Source organism: Mirounga leonina, unplaced genomic scaffold, assembly GCF_011800145.1.
Source record: "Mirounga leonina isolate KUSES-001 unplaced genomic scaffold, KU_Mleo_1.0 Mir_82, whole genome shotgun sequence".
In the NCBI taxonomy this organism is placed as follows: Eukaryota; Metazoa; Chordata; class Mammalia; order Carnivora; family Phocidae; genus Mirounga; species Mirounga leonina.
Window position 1 is genome coordinate 31,716,060 of NW_023270825.1, and position 21,463 is coordinate 31,737,522.

General features: G+C 49.5%; 1 long non-coding RNA gene across 1 annotated transcript; it reads left to right on the forward strand.

Annotated features, from left to right (window-relative positions):
• The first annotated feature begins 397 nt into the window (after positions 1-397).
• On the forward strand, positions 398-16,645 carry LOC118002317. Its single transcript, XR_004677017.1, has 3 exons — positions 398-658; positions 16,024-16,138; positions 16,436-16,645. It is a non-coding gene; the product is annotated as an uncharacterized LOC118002317 (long non-coding RNA).
• Positions 16,646-21,463: the final 4,818 nt, after the last annotated feature.

Consider the following 21,463-nt stretch of genomic DNA (forward strand, 5'->3'; position numbering starts at 1 on the left):
GGCTTAAATTCAATGGCTCCGGGAGTGCGGGGCCACCTCCTCCCATGACCTGGCCATGTTTTAATTCCTAACCATCTTCACTAATCCAGAACACTTGGGATTCTCTTGTCTCCAGCAGAACCCCAAACACCTCCCACCCCCTTGTTGGTATAGTGGTTAATTAAGTGTCTGTCAGTCACAGAATCCAGAGGCAGATATCAGATGACTGTTCACTCAGCCTTTTCCCAAAAGGCCCATCTGGGCTGGTTTCTTCAGCTCAGCAACATCGGCGCTCCTCGACCACCTGTCTTCTTGGCCACTAACGGTGATGGCCCTGGGGCTGGTGAGCAGCTGTTGTCCATCTCCTGGAGCCAAGCGGGGAGCTCAGGCTGCAGTAGACAGCCATATCTGGTAGAGGCCAAAGGGAAACGGCCTGCTGATTATTGGGCTGCCGTGAAAACTTCACCCTGGAGGTCTTTCACAAACAGGATAGAGTTTCATCTTTCTGGAATGTGTTAGAGCAGCAAGGCCTACCCGACCTCTCTGCCCAGGTGAAATTCATCTTCCATGAAGGACTGGGCCCCACGTCTGAGCTGCACAGACCTACATAGACCTCCACGGATAGAACATAGAGCCCCATCCATGGTTGCTAAGGCCTTGAACGACTATCTTTCTCCAGGTATGTGTTTATTTCTTTAACTCCCTTGAAGGTGAGGATTATGTCCCACGTGATAGCCACACATCACTTAGCATGGCGCTGGATATTTCTTAAGCATCCACTGAGGCCCTGTGGTAGTTAGGCGGCTGCCCCTAAGAGGGGAGCAGAGCTTCGGAGGATGGCTCACTGCATTGGTAGGTTTTGAAGAAGCCAAGGAGGGCTGGAGTTTGGGGTGCTGCCTAAGGAAAGTGGGCTCCACAGTGGGGCAGGGCAGTGGGGCTCAGTGCTGGGGACAGCCAGAGAAGGTAGTAACCTGGGGAGAAAGGGCTGGAGCCTAAAGACAAGAAAGACAATCAACGGCCTTCAGAGCTTTGTTGAGAACCATCCCTGGAACCCCCCACATGGTGCCTCTCTTTGTGTCAGCGTGGGGTTCAGACCTGGTGACTGCTGACCTCCAGCTGGACGGGAAGGGGTGCAGGAGAAGTGCAAATGGGATGTGGTTTCAGGATAAATGGGGCCTCGGGTGGGCAGAGCCTCCAGGCCAGGAGTTTTACAGGGAGACAGGAACTCAGAATGCCCCAGACAGCAGGGCTTCCTGCAAGCCTGGGGATGTGGCCGTGCCCTGTGTCCTTAAGGAGGGATGGAGGCCTGGGGTTGACTGACCTGGGCTGACCCCTGGGGTGAAGGGGAGAATGAATAACAATGGTGGCCATAGCAATGCTTCACACACAAGTGTGGGGTTTCAGTTTTCAGAGGGCTTTTGCACCTGTTAGCTCAGGAACAGGGAGAGGGGGGAGAATTTCAGGTGCCTCTACCCCATCTATTCCAGGAGGGCCTTAACCCTGACCCTCGCATTTCTCCTCCCACTTTCTGGGACAGAGCACTTGTACTGGGATGTGCCGATCTGGAGCAGGGTGAGAGCAGGGACAGGCTCTGCACCTTGGGGCAGCCCTGCCTCCTCTCCCTTAATCCGGCCCCTCCTCCTTCCCAGAGGTGTGATCCCACACCTGGCTCACCTGGGTTCCCAGGAAGGCCAGGGAGGCGGAACCCCTCTTTCTATGTCTCCCAGAAGGGAGGAGCTCTGGGCTAGGAGCTTCTAGTACCTTATTGGCATCACAATAATCCGTTTCTTTCCTCACCTGTTCTTCCTACTGGGCACACCCCTGGCCTCTCCGTCTTGCTCTGCCAGTGGCTCTGTGGGCCTGCCGGCCCCAAGGTCAGAACCCGTTTCCCACACTGACTCAGATCTCAGCCTCCTTCCTGACAGATGGCACATGGGGCAGCCCCAATCCTGGCCTTGGTAAATGCCCCGATATTCCTCCACCAGCACACGAATCTTTCCAACTTAGGGATTCTAGCTTCAGAAACTTCACCCAGCATCTGCAGGCCCGCCCTGGGCTGGCAAGGGATGTAACAGAGTCAGAGGAAAGGTATACAGAAGCCCAGAAGACACATGTTTTTGACAAGAAACAGGGGCATGTATCAAAGAACAGGAATGGAGGGCCACAGGGGAGAACTGCCTCTTTCGGAGCGATGGGACAAAGGGGCCAACACGAGGCACTGTGAACTTCGTTGAGTGTAGGGTGAAGAAGGGGAAAGTCGGCTGGGCCCAGATGAGCAGATCTGGTCTGGCTACATGGAAAGCACAAATAAGTTTGTTGTATATGATTCTGAACTAACCAGAGTGGCAGATCAGGACATGGATGTAGTTTTTGAATGTCCAGTGGCCTCACCTAGAATTTTCAGGCTAGGACATAAAAGTGTGAGTTAGATGGTCCCACCTATTTAAAAAAATATCTTATTGCAACCCAGATCCACAAGACGTTGTCCCTTAGGAGTCACAAAAAGAAGTATGGGGTACTGTGAATGTAACAGTCAAGCATAATAAGTATTCATTCATTCATTCATTCATTCATTCATTCATTTAGAGTGTGTGAATGGGTAGGAGGGACAGACGGGGAGGGAGACAGAGAATCTTAAGCAGCCTCCACGTTCAGCACGGAGCCTGACACGGAGCCCAAAATGGGGCTCGACAGGGGGCTCGATCTCACGACCCTGAGATCATGACTTGAGCCAAAATCAAGAGTCGGGCGCTTAACTGACTGAGCCACCCAGGCGCCCCATGCATAATGAGAAGTCTTATGTGGAGGGCTGTGCCGCACAGGAAGAGTGGTAGAAGGTACTGCAGTCTGGAGAGTTTGATGTCATCCACTGGAATCAGGTGATCATTTCCCCAATGAGAGTCAGTGGGGAACTAGAAGAAAAGCATACAGTCAGCTTGGCTGGGACACAACTAGTGTGCAGAAACAGAGTCGGGGTATGTGCGGTTACGCTGTGGTAATAACCACAAAATCTGGGTGGCTCGTGATAACAAAGGTTATTTTTCATTTGTACCACATGTCTGTTGTGTGTTGGCTGTAGGTCTGCTCAGTGGTTTTCACTCCTGGGCTGATGGACAAACATTGGGACTTTTTGATCTGGGATTCTGACGGTTTCATAGCAGAGGGAAAAGAGACATGATGAATCACTTACTGATCCTCGAAACTTCTGTCTGGAAGTGACACCTGTCACTTCTGCTCATATTTCATTGGCCAATGTGAGTCATATGGCCTAGCCTAACCTCTCCTGGGAGAGCAAAGGATAATTCTCCTCTAATGAACAATAATAAATTGACCTCAAAAAAGTCCTAAAAGTCAGTTTCTGCTTTAGGCCATAACTGGGGTCCACCTCACTAATTCTTGTGAGATGTAGAGACCTCAGAATTTAGTTGTGGACAATTGTCTTAGGATGGAGTTATAGACCCGTTGCAGGAGTAGAAGCTCCCAGGAGGGACAAGTGTATTTCATTCACTGGTATATCCCAAAGGCTAAGAACACGCCCCTCAACATATCTTTATTGCCGAATGAATTATACATGGGTTCAAGACGCAATATGACCCTCCCTGCCTCAGCCAAGGAGTATCTGTGTCCCATGTACTGACTTCTTTGGGTGTGGAGATAAACACACTCAGAGAACCTGTGTCTCTCTGATGGATCCAGATGAGTTGGGGCTTCACCTTCTGCTTTGGGATGCTGTGTGTCCAGCCCAAGAGTCAGCAAACTTTTTCTGGAAAGGGCAGATATTAAATATTTCAGGCTTTGCACGCCATATCATATGGTCTCTGTCACAACTACGCAAGTCTCTTGTGGGGCAAAGCAGCCATCGACTGTATGTCAATGATCGAGGGTGGCTCTGTTCCAAGAAAACTTTATTTGCAAAGCCAGGCAATGGGCCAGAATCGGCTGGGGGCGGTAGTTCGCCTACCCCTAATCTAGCCACGAAGCTGGCTTCTCAAGCTTTGCTTTCCCCCGGGGGCGGGGGGGAGTCCTTTTCAGGACCATGTTAGAGGCATACATTTATCACTCTCATCTGCATAAAATGAAGTGCCATGAAATTGTAGTTTTGAAACGTCCTGATGTCTGGTTGGGGGTGTTTAGGGCTTCGGTTTATTTTCGTCCAGGGAGGCAGGTCCATCCCCAAACACCCTGATCTGGCCAGGTTTTGGCTCTCGCTGTGCTGTTGTAACTCCCAGGTGCTCCCCTCCCTCGGTATCCCCATCTGCCTTGCCTTTGGGGCATGCATCCACTCTCCCCATTTCACTTGCTCCAGGGACCCCCCCAGACTGCCATGGGGGGGAAGGGAAGGGCACATGGCTGGCTGAGGAGGAGGAGCTCGCCCCTCTCCTCACAGTTCAGTTGGTCTGAGAAGTACAGAAATCTATTTTCTTAGGGATGTGGCTCAGATATTTTCATTTCATGGAACCTGATGCCTCAGAATCACAGATTTTTTTTCAGGCCAGAATGCCTCTGGTATGATGTGACAGTCTGGAGGGTAATTAGCAGCCACCCCTTCTTTCTGGGTCAGTAGCAGGCTTATGTAATTAGAAGTCCGAAGACGAGATGGGGAGAAAGACTCACCCCGGCCAACAACCTTCCCCCCCGCAGCCTTCTAGCTGGTTGTCACAGAATTCTAGAGCAGGAAGAGACCTTATACCTGACGACCTCTCCTCCACCTGGCCCCAACTGGACATTTGAACATCATGAGGACCAAAATGCAACCCTCTTGTCCTAGGTATCAAAGGTGGGGCTTCAGACCCCATGGACACTCCACATCCTATCCTTCAGCTAACTTCCAGACTGCTGCCCGCCCCCGCTCCCCATCTCCTCCAACAAGATAAACACATCTGTGACCCCATCCTGAGGGGACCTGGGGGAAGGAAGGAGGGAGGAGGGAGCCTCCCCAGTGCAGACAGAGACTCGGCCTTGACTTGCGTTGTTATGATAGGACCTGCCTCTCTTCTCCAGCTGGTGGGAGCACTGACCCCAGGGAGCTCAAGTCCTGGGGGAGGAGAAGCTGGTCAGGGAGAAAAGATAAGGGACAGAGGGGAGGAGTCTGGCCAGCTCCCACCTCCTGGTTGCTGTTCCAACCAAGTTGCTGAGCTGGAGAAAGAAAACTGATAACAGATAAGGATGCTTGCTTTCCTGTGGCCTTGTTTACCTAAGCTTGGGTTCTTGCTGGTCCCTGGGGGTGGGGTGAAAGAGCTTTGTGGGTGGAAGGCAGTGCGGGGTTCCTGGACTGAGACTTGCTTTCAGCTGCCTGAGGTCTGGGTGGCATACAGATCTTCTCTTACCTCCCAGCCCCATCCCAGACTTCCTGTAAGAAGCCAGCTAGACAATGGCTTGACCTGAAATACGAGGCTCTCCACACTTGGAGTAGGGCCTTTCACCCCAAAAGCAGTGGGCTTGGTGACTCTGCCTCTCACCTGGCCTCCTGGGTGTCTGAGCACCTCGGTAAAGATCTCCAGCCCCAGGAAGCCTTATGGTAACCTGCTTGAGCTAATCCAAATATTCCCTACCTTGTTTTTTCTGCACTGCATTCCTCAGCCATCCTGAAGAAATGGAGTCTGAACTGAACTATTATCTGAGGAGCTGAAAACCATCAAAGAGCAGTTGCTATGTGCTAGGGAATAGGCACAGAGTAATGAAAAAAATAGACACAGTCCATGCCCTCATGGAGATTCAAAGCAGTTAAGTGATTCTGTGAAGCATGGGCTAAGGCAGGATGTGCTATGGAAGCACCTAGAAGACACCTAACCTTCCTGATGGTTGGGAGAGACTTTCTGAAGGTGAGTAGGATTGTCTCGACAACTGAGAGAGATACAGGGAAAGAGCATCCCAGGCGAGGAAACACTGCAGATGGAAGCACTGGGGGGAAGAGAAAGAAAGTGGGGTATTTGGGGGGTGGGGGGAGAAAATAGTAGTGTTTTGTGAGACCCAGAGTGAAAAGAAGCAGTAGTGAGAGATGGGGCTGCGGAGATTGGCAAGGCTGGGTCATGGCGGGCAGGGAGAAGGAAGAAGGGGGACCTGGAGGGAGGAAAAGAATGGGAGCAATGGCGGACTGGTTGGGGTGGGAGGTGGAACGACTCCAGGAGACCTTCCTCTACAGAGAAATGAGAACCACAGTCATTTCTGAGATACTCTTAGCTGGTAACCCCTGGGGCTGAGCCCTCGCCAGCCTCAGGGGGCTGCCTTCCTGTGTCAGTGCTCCCCAAATGCTTGTGGGGTTGGGGCTGCCTCCCGTGGGTTCCTCTTGGTCTCAGCCTCATTTGTGGTAGGCATCTTTCTGGTCCCTCCGCCCAGCCCTGGTGGTGTGACATGACCCCAGGCTGGCAATTTTGTCCTGAGTGGTCAGCATCTCCGAAGCAGCTCACCCAGGTAGGACCTAATTCCTTTGAAGCTGCTCACCATCTCCATCTTGCCCTCAGGGCAGCAGTTAGAAGGATCCAGAATACCTTGCTAACTGAGCTGAAATACGAGGCTCAAAGCTCGTATGTGTGTGAGTCACCCCCAAGACCCGTCAGCAACTCATCCATTTGCCTGTCACCCCCAAGACCCGTCAGCAACTCATCCACTTGCCCCGTACTCATCCCTTCCTTCCTTCCCTTCCCTTCAGTGGTTATTGGGTGCTTATTGACTCTCTGGACCTAGTACACACTAGGTACCTTCATTGGCTCGAGCTCTATTCTCAGTCCAGGAAGTCCCAGAGCCGGTAACATTAAGTTTAGTGGGTCAGGGTACAGGCTCCAGCTTCAGACCATGGGGGTTCCAATTTTCTAACCACCTCCGTGACCTGGAGGAAATCACTCTTACACCTCAGTTTCCTGATCTGTAAAGCAGGTAACAATAGGACCTACTGCACAGGCTGTTGGTGGATTAAAGGAGAGATTCCTGTATAAGGTTTTGAGCACAGTAAGTCACTGAATATTAGTTACTACTGTTTATATACATCAGCTGCTTACTTTGGAACCGGAAATTGTTAGGAGGGAATCTTTTTGGAGTTTTTTTACTGAGATGGTAACACAACAAAATTAAAGCTATCTATGCTAACAGCAACTATTTTTATATTCACTTCCAGTATTTATCATGAGATAATAATACGAATAAATCCAGAAGTCCATAGAACTTTAGACTTTCTTTTCTTTTCATCTACTCTAGTAAACTTGCTATATATAGACTCAGGAAATGACCGTGGTGTATGCAATCCACCCCCATATCCATGCCGAGATATAAGAATGCTGGCTTTACACTCCTTCCACCTTGTGTGATTGTGGATAGCATCTTGGAACCTGTTTCTCCTCATCTGTTCGATGGAGATGATAATGCCCTCTCTGGGTTATGGGAAGTAGCACTAACATGGGCAAAATGTCCAACACATAACAGAGGACTAATAAATGGTAGTTCCTGCCCCTTCCTCTGATGTAGTGTGGGGTTCAGAAAATGGGAGGTACCTAGGGGTTGTTGCCCCCAGGCTGTCCCAAGCCCCCTCGGGCCTTCCCGTAGGAAGCCCCCAACCTACCTGAGAGGACTGGAAACTCTGCTTTAAAGAAGTCAAGGGGGTCAGCCAGCTTCTAGTTGTCTCTCTTCAGGGAAGGGCCGGGCCATGCCAGCTTCCTCAGCTGGCCCAGGGGAGGGGACCTGGGAGTGGGAGAAGGCAAGGCGGAAACACTTTCCTGGGAGCCCTTGGGGGCTCTGTCCTCTGTGGTCAGTGTGGCCTGACAGCTGTTGGGAAGAAGAACGGTGGCACGTGCTGGTGGGTGAGCTGGGGATCGCAGTGTTCCGAAAGAGCTGATGGAACAAGCCAGGCACAATGAGAGAGAAGCTTCGATGACTGGGGTTTTGCGGCTCATTCAATCAGGCTGATGGGAGCAACCTGGCTGAGTCACCTAAATCCCCCTCTACTTCCCCCCACAAAGGGCCTTTCTCAGACACCAGGAGAATATTATGTTAATAATGAATAATTTTATGGGGAGCCTGGGTGGCTCGGTTGGCTGAGTGTCCAACTCTTGATTTTGGCTCTGGTCATGATCTCAGGGTTGTGAGATCGAGCCCCGTGTCGGGCTTTGCGCTGGGTGTGGAGCCTGCTTACGATTTTCTCTCTCTCCCTCTGCCCCTGCTCCCCGCTAAAAAAATGAATAATTTTTTGTTTGTACAACATTTTAGAAATCACAGCATTCTTTTACATCCATTTTCTAATTTCAGTCTCACAAAGAGGCGGGAAGGGAGGTAATAATCCTCGTTGACAGATGAGAAAACTGAGGCTCAAGGGGGCTAAGAAACTTGACCAAGTGTACACAGTTCCTGAGCTGGGATGTCAAGCCAGGCCTTCTAGTGCCACGGTACCCACAACTGGACGATGAGCAGGCGTTCTCCAGGCAACTAGTGATGGGTCACTCAAATAATTTAGAACTTTCTTCCTTAAAATTTTTAAAAGATGATGGTACTGTCTGGCTCTTATTCCTGTTCAGATTCATCGGCTTCTCTTCGGGCTTGGGAACTGAGCCCCATGGGAAAAGCTCCCTGGGGACAGAGCTCTACAGTCCTGCCCAGCTGGAGGGTTTGTGGCAGCCAGCCCTGCAGAAGGAGTTCAGAGTTGCTTGTTAATAGGTGACTAATTGAGGTTACAAAATCACGCTGTCTGGACATCAGCTGTCACCAATAGGATTAGGAGCCTCTTATCCATTTAGTCTGTCTCTAAGACATGACACTAACAAACAGTGTGAATGGGGGCCTTGGGAAGCCCCATTCTCCTCTCTGGGCCTCCGTATCCTCATCTGTAAATGGATAAACCTTGCTCTCCCCTCACCCCCACCTGCCATCCCAATTACCTTAATTTGATTTTCTGTGTGCAGGTTGGTGGCACAAACATTTCTTGAATTCCTGGAAACCAGTCTGGCTCTGCTATTACCAAAAGGTGGCCCTGGACCTGTCACTTAGCCTCTCTGGGTCATGGTTTCCTCCTATAGGAAAGACTGATGGTGGCTCTTTGGGGTCCTTCCAGTTCTAGTGTTCTCTACGGAGGCCATTCACCAGTGGTGGGCTGGGAAGCCTGCGAGGAAAGTAAGCCTAGGGGCTTGCCTGGATGGGCCCGAATGACGGGACCGAGTGGGTGGGCAGTGGGTCATAGAAGCCAGTGGAGGGAAAGGAGTCGGGAGAGAGGGCCTGGAAGGTCAGAGTTAGGAGCTGGGGCTGTGAAGAGGGACTCAGAATACCTGGCTAACCCCTCAGGCCTTGCTCATCCTGCTGGGCTACCTTAAAGGAGGCTCTAAGGCCCAGATACAGGCTGGGGAAATCCTGTAAGGAGGCTGGAGCCAGCTACCGTGAGACAGGCCTCTTTTCCTCTGCAGGCCTGTCTGACCTGCTCTCGGCTGAGCCGATCTGTCTGAGGCAGGCAAGGAGAAGAGAAATCCCTCAGCTGGAGCTTACTGTGGAGGCCAGCATGGCCAGGGCCAGGCTAGCACAGGGTTAAAACCAAGCTCTCTAAGCAAACAGTATCTTCGCTATCTGGTGTTTGGATCCCAGCATGGAGGAAAGGCGGAGTCCATAGGAGGCCACCGCTGTTATCTTGAGGCAGGGCGGTTCAGGGGGAGGGGGAGGGGAAGGGGGAGGCAGGCAGGCCTGCAGATCACTGTTCATTCCAGCTCTCGGGGCTCTTTCCCATGAGGACCACTGCCCTTCTTTAAACAAGTGCCCTGCAGCCACCTCTAGTCCAGAGAGACCTAGATTCCTTTTTCTCTCGGACCAGGGTGCAGAGCAGAGGGGTCTTGTGGGACCTGAGTTTAAGTTCTGGCTACCCCCTCCCGGCAAACTCAATCTCCCCTCTGTGATGCAGTGGCTTCATCTTTTCTAGAAGGAGAAGGGTCCCTTTGGCCACCCCTCTCCCTCTGGCTCATGAGGGTATCATGAGGATACAAGAGGTCCTGTTGGTCACAGAGCTGTGGGTCCTTAGTGAGGCCCTAGGAAAATATGGAGGTATGAGGTTCAAGAAGAGCCCGATGGCGTTATTACTCATTGGGTCCTGGCCACCATGCTGGTCCCAGGTGGGATGTGGTTAGCCAGGCTCAGACAGAGCAGGAAGCCAAGTGCACTTCCTTTTTTTTCTTAGTACAACTCAGCCCTTGGAGTCAGCTGATTCCCCTTGCGTGGCAGCCGGGAGAGAGTGAGCGTGTTGGTTTCTGCACGGGAGCCCCTGAGTCTTCTTGGAAAATGACACATGTCTACAACCAGCCTTGCAGGCCATGAGCAGCTGAAAAATGGGACTGCAGGGCCATTGGCCCTGAGCGGTCAGCACCCTCTGTGATGAAAGGGTAAGAGGTGGGGACTTGTGTGAGGTGTCTCCTATCAGCTGGAGACAGGTGTCTGAACCCCGGCGGAGTCTGAAGGCAGATCCCTGGGGGCTGCACCCCAGCTGCGTGACCTTTGTCACACAAAAAAGTTCTCTGCCTCAGGTTTCACATCTATAAAACCAGCACTATAATAATAATAATACATGCCTTATAGGATTGTTGCAAGAATTAAACATGATCGAGAATGTTAGTGGTCCTGGTGGAAGCTTTAGCACGTTGAAAATGCTCAGTAACTGTTAGAGAAGGGAGAGAAGACAAAGTGGAGGGCAAGAGGAGTGGGCAGATGATCTTTCCTAACCTTTCGATGCCGTGAACTTGGGGTAGAAGTCCAGTGGAGACCCAAAGACACTAGTCTATGGGGGGAGCGTTCTGGCCCAGGCAATGGCATTCTTTGGATAAAGTTATTTGGATTAAAGGGACAGAGGATGTAGAATAGGGACAGGTTCTCACAGGCATCCGCCCTCCTTCCCTCAGAGCCTACAAACAGTTCATCACTGAAATGCTCAGAGCCCAAAGGCCTTTGGAGGCAAGTATGGGGAGAGAGGGCAGGTTCTGTGGTCAGAGCCTAAGGCCGGGCACGGGGACTTCTGTTCTCCCGGAAGCTGCTTGTTACATCAACTGGAACAAATTTCTTAACCAGTCATCCCTGGGCAAAGGGTGAGGCAAATAGGTCTTGCTGCTTCTGAGCTGGGTGACCTTGAGCATGTCATTTGACCTCTCAGCCAGGGTTGCTCATCTGTGACGGGGATCATAGTCGAGCCTCCTTAGGAATGCTGGTGAGGATGGAAATGAGATCACCATGTGCACTGGTCCTGCCTGGTGAATGGAAGGAGTGGTTGTAAGCGGCAGCTTCCGCTCATGTCAAGGGGCAGGGCTGGCCACCACCTGGAGTGAGTAGGAGGAGATTCTAGGATCTTCTCCATCTCAAACACGGCCTCTGAGGAGCTTAGGTTAAAGGTACGTAGGGCCACCAGTTCAGAGGGCAAGGCTGAACAACAGGCAGGAAGGTTCTCAGTCAAAGTCTCCAATAACTTTGTGGGGCCACCTTAAGAGAAATTGGTTTGGAGTTTCAATTCTGAAGACTGGGCACGTCCTACCCTCTTCCTAACAGAAGGAACAAATGAGAATTAATTAGTAAACGTGGCTGTCAAACGTGGTCGGTGTTGTTGTTAACTTAATATGTTTGTTTAAAAGGGGAGGCAGCCTACTCTCGCCTGGGTGTGTGAGCTGCCAGCCAGCCAGGTTTGATGGGAAACCCTGTAGATTGTTTCCACATGCGACTTTACAGCAGAAATAATTAGTTGCAGTGGTGGAAGGCCTTGGAGGCAAGGACCGAGGGGTTCGGATGATGGATTTTGCAGTCCTTCATATAAAGCGCAGAGGCAGTCCCTCAGGGAAGTTTTGTACCAGGGAGAGGGCGCTCTGGGCCAGCAGGCCGGGTGAGCAAAGGTGTGGGGCGGGTGGGGGTAGAAGACGGTGCGGAAAGGCTTGCTGGTAATGAACAACCTGAGTTTTCTAAAATGTGTTGGCGTGTGAGGGTCGGCAGACGGCATCTCTTCTCTGAACGCCACTTTAGTTGACTCTGGCTTTGGCTTTATTTATCTACTTCACTGCTCCTTCTTTCTGTATGCTGGGTTCCCAAACATCTTAGTCCTGTCTCCCAAGGCAGAATGGGGTAGCGGCCGAAAGCAAGGGCTCTGGAACCAGACTGCTTGGATTTAAATCCTGGCTCTATTACTTACTAGCTGTGTGACTTTGGGCAAGTTACTTAACCTCTCTGTGTCTCAGTTTCTTTCATCTTTGGAATGGGCGTGATGATATTTTATCAACTTGATTGTGGGGACTGAATAAGTTAACGTTTGCAAAGCTTTTAGACCAATGCCTACCTAGCACATGGTAAATGCTACATAAAGGCTAGTTAAACAAATGAATGGGTTCTCATTGCCCTGATCCAGCAGCAGAGTGGGCTGCTTTAGGTTGCCCGTATATTTATATTATTTCCTCTCCCCCAAGCCGTTTCAACACACAGTCTAAAAACAGTACGTTTTCCATGCTTTTGACGTTTCATTGCATGGCTCTTTCTGACCCCTTGGCAGCTTGCAAGCTACCTTACCCTGAGCCCACCATGACTCTGTGCACCAATTTTCCTCATTGGGATCCCCAAGTCTTGCCAGCTGCTGTGTCCTTTGTCCTTTGCAAGGTGATTCCTCATCAGGGAGGGTGCACCCGGCCTCTGTCTACACCCACCCTCCCTGTGCATCTGCCTTCCAGGGTTGGGCATTGCCTTGAACCCAGCAGAGCACTGTTCTTGTGGCATGGGAGACACGGGTGTGTTGGGGCACTGCAGTGTCCATTTTGGGTTCTGTCTGGAGTCCTCAGAGTACCGTGGATAACTGCCGCGCTGGTTTGCCATGGGGCCAGGCCAGAGTCTTGTATGCATCAATGAAGGATATTTTATTGACCGTCTGCTCGGTTTTTGCCTACTTTGTTTGGTGTGCCTAACTCAATATTTTCAGTAGTAAAGATAGAACACTGTGGAAAAGAATGCTGGAAAATAAAAGCTAGTATAAACCACAAATATAGATAAGTAATCAGCAACTATTTCTCCCTGAAACTGAGCAGACTGTGTGGTTAAATGTGTGTATAGGCGTGTTGTGTGTCTATTGAGAACCTTTAAAATGTTCACGTCTTTCAAAATAATATCACCTCTGGGAAACCATCCTCAGGAAACGCTAGGAAATTTACAAAATGTTTTATGCACAAAGATGTTCTTCATGTAGTTATTTATAAAAGGAAAAATTGCAAATAGCCAAAATGTCCAGCATTTGGGGTAAGGTGATATAAAACTATGGTTATACCAGTTCCAGTGGTTTTCAAATTTGTGTAGCTTTATGAGTTGCTTGAGAAACCTATTAGGATGAGGATTCCCAGCCTCCACCCCTAGAGATTGATTTAATGGGTCTGGGATAAGATCCAGAAATCTGCATTTTTAACATACCCCATATAATTCCGAGGCAGATGTTCTGCAGTTCACATTTGAGAAAACTGATCAACGTAATGGGATATTTTGCAGTTATTTAAAATGATGTTTATAGAGAGATTGTAATAACATGGAGGAATGCTTTAAAATAAAAAAGTATGTAAGATTGTATATATAACTCTGCATCCAATTATGAAATAAAGCTATGTAAAACAAAGCAAAAATGTATAAAAATGTAAACAGAGGCAGTCTCAGGGTGGTGGGGTTATGGCGATGTTCTTCTTTTTTCGTTTTTTATATTTTCCAAAATTTCTAAAACTGAGTATTATTTTTATCATAAACCCCGTCAAACCTATATGTTTAAAACAGAAGTTGTTCTTTTTGCAACAAATGAAGAGGCTCCCCATTTTGGGGGATTCATACTCTGCGGGGTTTCATTTTGTCTGTAAATAGACCAAGGACCCTGAAGCAAAGCAATGCTGGGTTCTTCATCCTCTGAGGGGCCCAGACCCTTCTTGGAAGCGCTCACCGCCAGGCTTCAGCTACAGACGTTAATAAACTTCTAGAGTTATCCAGCACACATTTGTTCCCCCCCACCCCCCAAGTCATTGTTAAGAGCCTCCATCTAGCCTCCATCTTTAGATGGGGGCGCCTGGGTGGCTCAGATGGCTAAATGTCTGCCTTCGGCTCAGGTCATGATCCCAGGGTCCTGGGATCGAGCCCCATGTCCAGCTCCTGGCTCAGTGGGGCCTTGCTTCTCCCTCTCCCTCTGCCTCTCCCCCTGCTCATTCTCTCTCTCTCTCTGTATCTCTGTGTCTCGAATGAATAAATAAAATCTTTAAAAAAAAAAAAGAACTTCCATCTAAAGAATTCTTTTTTTTTTTTTTAAAGATTTTATTTATTTATTTGACAGAGAGAGACACAGTGAGAGAGGGAATACAAGCAGGGGGAGTGGGAGAGGGAGAAGCAGGCTTCCCGCGGAGCAGGGAGCCCGACGCGGGGCTCGATCCCAGGACCCTGGGATCATGACCTGAGCTGAAGGCAGATGCTTAACGACTGAGTCACCCAGGTGCCCCCATCTAAAGAATTCTTAGCATGGGATGGTACGGCGGGTTATTTTGGGGAGCTGGACCATTTCAGTGAAGGTGTCTTGAGAAAATTTTCGATGAGATTGCGGTTTGTGCAGGATGGTGACGTCCTCTCTCAGGGAGGTGGAGATAGAGAAAGCACAGCTGTTTTCTGAGAGATGCATGCATCAGTGTGCTAACGCTTCAGTAAGGAAGTACCACAGACCAGGCGGCTTAAACCGTAGAAATTTCTTGTCTTGGTCCTGAGGTTAGAAGTCCGAGATTGAGGGTCAGCAGGGTTGCTTCCTTCTGAGGGCCCCAGGGAAGGATCTGTTCTGGGCCTTTCTCCTGGGCTTATAGATGTCTGGGTCATCCCCCCTCTCCCCCTCCTCACCCCCCCCCCCATCTTCACATCCAGCTCCTTTCGGGAGCTTTCTTCCGTTCATGTTTGTGTTCAAATTCCCTCTTCTTAGAAGGACACCAATCATATTGGATTAGAATCTACTCTCATGACCTCATTTTAATTGAATTACCTCTTTAAAGACCCTATCTCCAAATATGGTCACATTTTGAGGTGGGGGGCCTGCTTACCAGAACTTCAATATATGAATTTGAGGCTGGGGAGACACACGGTTCAGCCCAGAGGAAAGTTTTACAGAGCTAACAGATGGTAGAAGGCAGACTTCATTTCAAGAGCCCAAATGGGTCCCCGACAAGTCAGATTGAACCGTTGGAATGTGTCCTGTAGCTTGAAAATGGAAAGTTGGAGGCAATGTGAGCTGTTTTTTTACTGAGCGCCGGCCGGAGAGAGGCCGCTTGGGCCCGGGCTTGCCACATGTCTGGTGCTGGTGATAGGTATGTGCCCCAGCTTAACCTGCTTCTCTCCCTGTCCGGTTGTTGGACTTTCCAGTCGTGTGACGCGGGGGGAATTGGTGCAGGAGCTTCTCCAAGCCTCCCCTGTAGAAACGGGAATTAAAAATTCCTGTCCTGTCCTATCTCCCAGGCTGTCGGAGATAAGGTAAGGAAGGTGCTGTATACACTGCGAAGCTCGTTCTGTCCCACCCCCCCCCCCCCCCCCCCCGCCCCCCCCTTCCCCCCCCCCCCCCCCCCCCCCCGGCAGGCAGTGCAGGGGCCATCCTGTCTCCCTGGCAGCCGGTGGGCACGAGTCTGTGTCTGAAGGCTTTGGGTTCACTCGTGCTCAGAAACAGCGTTCCAGAAGGTGAGGGAGCCTTGACTCTGTGCCGTACGTTTGTTGATGAAGCACCATCATAAGGGCCCTAGTCAAAGGCCTCTGGACATTGTTATAAATAAATAAATAAATAAAACCACCTTATTATGAAGGTCACATATGTTCCTTACATGAACATTTATAAATTGGATATAGAAAAACAACAAATAAAAGCTCCCCCCATTTCCTACCATTCTACCTCCTTCCTACCATCCGGAGACACGCCCTCGGCCCCTGCCCCCATGACTTAATATCTTCCTGTGTTTCCTATGCTTATACAAATATGTGTATACATACTTTTAAAAAAATGATAATTTGGTTCGTATTGTTTGAAAACGTGTGTTTCCAACTTAATGACTAACTGTGGCCTTCTTTTCCATGTCTTCTCAGGGAGATGGATCTTGAAACTTAGTGCTGCATAGTATACCATAAAATGGATATATTCCTTCATTAATGGACATTTAAGTTATTTCCAGTTTTAAAAAACATGATAAAAACGACTGCGGTGAGTACCTGTGAGCACTTGTGTGAATGGACCTCTGTAGGATGAAATTCTGGACATGAAGTAACTGACTCAAAGGGGATATTTACACATTTAAAACATCCATAAGTTTTGTAAATTGCTCTACAAAAAAAAAAAAAAGATTGTATCAATTTACACTTTCTCCAACAGTTTCTGAGCAACTGTATTTCCCCATATTCTTGCCAACAATGGACGTTATGTTCTTTTTTTGCTGTGCATTCTCTAGAATGTCAAGGATGCCTATTTTTTTGAGACTGTGTTCTTTCAATATCTTCCCAGAGGTACTCAAAATCATGATCACAAGGCCTACTGGAGAGAAGCAGCTGGGTCCAAGACCACTAGGATTTGTCAACAATTTATTTCTCAAGGAGCCCTCTGAGCACTGGGAGCTTATCTGAGGGGATTTTCTACCTGAACCCAGTTATTGCACAGACCCACAGAGAAGCTCATGTCTTGTCTTTCTTTTCATGTGAGAGAGGAGAAAAGAAATGAAGGCGAGTTTGAGCATCCAACCGGACCCACTGACCTTGAAACAGTTCTCTAGCTATCTGTCTATCTCATCTGATTGGTTTTTCTGCTTCCCTAAATAGTGCTTATAAGGGGTGCCCCTATGAAACGCTTAGTCAATCAACTCCTTATCAGCAGGGAAGGCTGGCCTTGCCTAAGCTCATTCACCCCTGATCTTGTGAGGACACAGCAGACGCTGGCTTCTGCCCAACCCAGGAGGCAGGCCGAGTGCCTCTTAGGGTACCAGTGAGCCTGAGGCCCCAAAGCAATGAGAAAAAAAAAATGCAGCTCTGATAAAGTTATGCAGAATATTGTGTTTGGAAACACATAGAAAGAAGCGATTTTTATTTCTGAATAGAGGCAAGTTTTTCATAGTGTTTTTATCTCGAATCCCACCGCAGATGGTGCCATATGTTTAGGGCTTAAGAATCAGTCTGAATCGATTCCTCTGGCATTTTCTCCCACCCCCAAGTCATGGCAGATTAAGCGTGCTCTGAGGCTCTGGGATTTTCCAGTCTTTCATGGAGGCCCTGCCTGCTGGGATTCTTGAGATGGGGCTTCATTTCAGTGATGTGTTCAGAATCACTACATCACAGGGCAGTGGTGGGGATTTCACTAAAAAGCATGTGAAGGCACCTGACAGGGTCGGTACTCAAGCGATGTTAATTTCCTCCCCTCGTTAGAAGCTTGTTCCATCTGAATCATGGGATTGACAGGGCGGGACTTTAAAGACTTTAAGAAGTCCTTTATTGCTTTAGACACAAAGTTCTAGGAAAAAAAAAAAGGGAGAGGTGTGAAATTGGCATTTTGCTACCTTTCGTTGAGGCTATAGCCTATACTGGGCCCACCGTAGGGTCCTCATACGTAGTTTTTCATTGAGTTGAGTTGAATTGAATCGAATCATGCTTGTCTTCTCTCTATCCAAGGTGAAATGTGTGTGATTCACGGAGCAAAAGCTTTCCTCCTTCCTAGAGCTTCTTAATTTCTGCATTTTCATGACCTATGGAAGACTTATCTTTCATGTTGGAGGGAGGGAAGTCAAACTGTGCATTTCCACAATGTGCTAAGCATGGTGCTTCATGTTATCTTCCCAACAGCTCTAGGAGTATTGTTATTTTCTAACAGAAGAGCCAGAGTTCCAGGCATTTCTTTCCAGGGTCACATAGGTGATCAGAGGCAGGGCCAGGACTCAATGGCAGGTCCGCTGGACCGCATTTCGCTCACCGCCTCCTTGGCATCAGGCTGGCCGGAGTGAGTCCACGTCAGGAATGTCAGCCCATTATTGAGTTTTAGGTCCAAGTATACAGAGAACCCCAGCTCCCATGCCTTACCGGTTAGCTGGAATGTCAGGTGCCTCAGAAGCACCACAGCTGTGGGATAAAGCTGTGTCATCCAGGGCCCAGGAGCTGGGCACAGGGGGACAGAGAGGACTCCATAGGGGTCTTGGTGAGGCGAGTTTGCAGCCTCCTCCACATCCCAGGCCTTTCAGTGTGTCCTGATCAAGACCCTTCCGTAGCCCCTTTCTAAGGAGAGACTCACCCCTTCACTAAGCCCCAAGGGACCACAGTGGCCACTTAGAACCCATCCATTCATGTGTTCTGTCATTCATTCCTTCGTCTAGTGACTGTTCATTGAAGCCCCTCCTGCCCCCACCCCCACCCCATCACTCTGGGTGCTGGGGATAAAGCAGTAACAAAGGAAGACACTCTCCTTGCTTTCCAGACACTAACGGGGCAGCAGTGAGATAGCTAAAGTCAACAGATACAGAGGAAATGCATGGATCACACTTTTATAAGTGTGACAAGGAGAAGAAAGGGCCCAGAAATCTAGAAATAACATTTACACTGAGACCTAAAGGGTGAGCTGAATTTGGCCAGGCAAAGGGGTGGACAGAGCATTTATATAAACCCACCAGGCTTGTTTTAGTGCTTTATAAATACTTACTTAATCCTCCTAACAATCCTATGAATGGGTGCTATTATTATCCTCATTTTACAGATGAAGAGCCTCAGGCACAGAGAGGTTAAATGACTTGTCCAAGGTCACCCACCTAGGAAAGATCAGAGCCAGGGTGGATGCTCATCAGCACGTGGATGGTTCTCAAAACAGGGATGGGATGGGGTCTCACTGGGTGTAAGCACAGCCCTAGAGAAAGAGAAGACTTAGATGGAGTGTGGAGTTAAGGAAGACCTAGCCCAGTGGACTGAAAACAGTAGTTAGGAAGTTGGGATCAGAGGCAGGCAGGTGGGGGGCATGGAAGGAAGTATTTCTGTGAGGAGGGAGCCTTTACCTGGCCAAATGCTGCTGACCGGTGGGGGGATGGGGACTGAGAAGTAGCTGGTAGGTACCGTTGTAACCCTTGGCAAGAGGAGAATGGTGGGAGCAAAGCCCAATGGTAAAGGTTCAAGAAAAAAGGGGAGGAGAGGAGGTAGTGACCATGAAAATCAATAATTATTTAGAGGCATTTTACTCTAAAAGGAAGATGACAAATAGGGTGGTCCTCCAAGAGAGACCTAGTCCCCAAAGCTCTTTTTTCTTTTTCTAAGATGGAGGTAGTGTAACACGTGTGTGCATGGGGCCGGGCTAGCGCACCCAGTAAACGGTACCGCTGCTGGGGAACACGGGGGAGATGGAGTCCAGGCAGAGCGCAGGGCTGGCCCTGGGGTCTCTGCAGGTGGGCTGACAGCCACTGCCCCCTGCAGCCTTCCTGAGAGTCTACGGCAGCTGCCCTCGGAACAGCATGGTTCTGTCCCTGGGTGTCACCAGTCTTTAGCTGATGGTGCAGGCTGAGGGGAGAAGAGCTGATGGTGGGGGTGCGGGTCAGCCTAGGCTGTATGCTTGCGGCGCTGGGAGCTGAGTGAGTAGGAGAGCGTTAGTTGCACCAACTAAGGGGAGTTTCCTTGAAGACTTGTGTGGCCCTTGCTTTTCAGGGGCCCTGGAAATCCCTGCTGTCACGTGATGGACTTGGGGGACACATAGCATCAGCTTATTGGACCAACAAGATAGCAGTGAACCAACAAGATAGCCGTGAACCAATTCCAGCAAGTTTTACTGTAGAGTTTCTAATGCATAAAATTGGCCAATCGGTGCCCTGGGGTGATGAACTCTTCTTCAGGGTCTGAACTTAAGAAATGCCTAGCCCACAGGAAGCCCTGCGGGTTCCATCCCAGCACCCCAGCGTATACCTTCTCAGCCTGGCTGCGTCTGACAGAGAAATACACAAGACAAAAAGAGGGGAGGAACTACATTGGGAGAGCTTTGAATGCAAAATCAGGGGATTCCCCATTAGGGAAAAATTCCTCTGGTTAAAAAAAAAAAAAAAGAATTGGGTAAATGAGGCAGAAACACGGCACCGTAAGACACCCGGCACACCACAGGCCTGCTTACTTCATTAACCACTTTCTCATGTTTAAAAAAAAAAAAAAAAAGAGTCTCAAAAATAATACATAGGTAGATAGCCCCCGCTCTCTGCCCAGGAGAACGTGTGTCAATTTCTCTTTTCCCCGATTTATTGTAGGTTGTATTGTAAGTCGTCTTCCTACAAAGTAATAAAATGTAAATGTGGGTTTTAGGTATGCTAATGTTTCCGGCTGGCTGAGCAAGAATTCCCAGCCAGTTACGGGGCGAGGGGCCTACAAGGAAGCTGTGGGAACCGAGTGGGAGGTGGGGAGTAGAAGGGAAAACAGAAGTTCCCCATTGTTTCAGTTTGAGAAAACCAGGATTTAGGAAACGGTGTGATTTGATGTGAGCAGGAGACATCAGAAGGGAATATATCCATTAACCATCCAGAGGCAAGTTGGCTTTCAAAGGGCTGAAAGCAGTGAGCACAGCCCCTTCGGAAAGTCTCTCCAACCACACAGTAGGAGAAAAGGAGGAAGGACCTGCTTCACCTCTGGGCAGATGCTGGTGCTCTGCCTCTGGGAGGCTGAGCTTGACTCCTCCTGAAGCCCACCTCTGCGGAACCGGGCCGAAAGGGGCCCTCCGGGTCACTGGGATAAGGTCCCATGATTGCCCCAGCAGAACGTTGGGAGGCCTTCCGTGGGCTCATTTTCTTTTTTTGTTTTAAGTTTTAATTTTAATTCCAGTTAACATCCGGTGTTCTATCAGTTTCAGGTGTACACTAGAGTGATCATGAACTCATTTTCTTTCAAATCAGTCCTCCAGCTTATAGTGGAAATGGGTGGTGGGGGAGGATTCATGTACAGAAACTGGTTAAATCCACGTTGATTTGGTAAACTAAGAAGTACCTGTAGCTCCAGGGTGGAATCCATCTGGAAAGACGGCACAAAAGCACGTGACTTGGGTTTCTCATTTCTGAATGGAAAATCCAACATTTACTATAATTTGAAGGCAGGCTGGGCCCCTCAGGGACTCCAGGCCAGCTGGGGAGACCCCAGGATGGAGGCGCAGAGGGCCGGCGAGGGGTGTGTGAGGATGCTTGGGGGCTGCTTAGGGGGCCAGACTGTAAAGAGAGGTTGGAAATCTACGATTGGCAAGCTGGAATTTAATAATAGCTGAGAGCTTCCGAGAGCTTCAGGGAACGTGATCTGATTCAAAGAGGTCTTGAGGCAAGTAGAGAGGCTGAAGCAGGGGGAGTCTGAGAAGGAGCTTCAAACTCTGTTTCAGAGATAATGGGCCGGAGGGACCGATGCTGGGGAAGGGTCGTCCAATTGGTGGAGAGCCGCAGAGAGGACAAGGAGTAGTTATCAGGTGAGGTGAGTTAAATGCGGATATAGGCTGGGCAGCAACATGTGCATTTATAACTGTCGCCAGTTCCTGAGGGCCTACTATGTGCTTCCA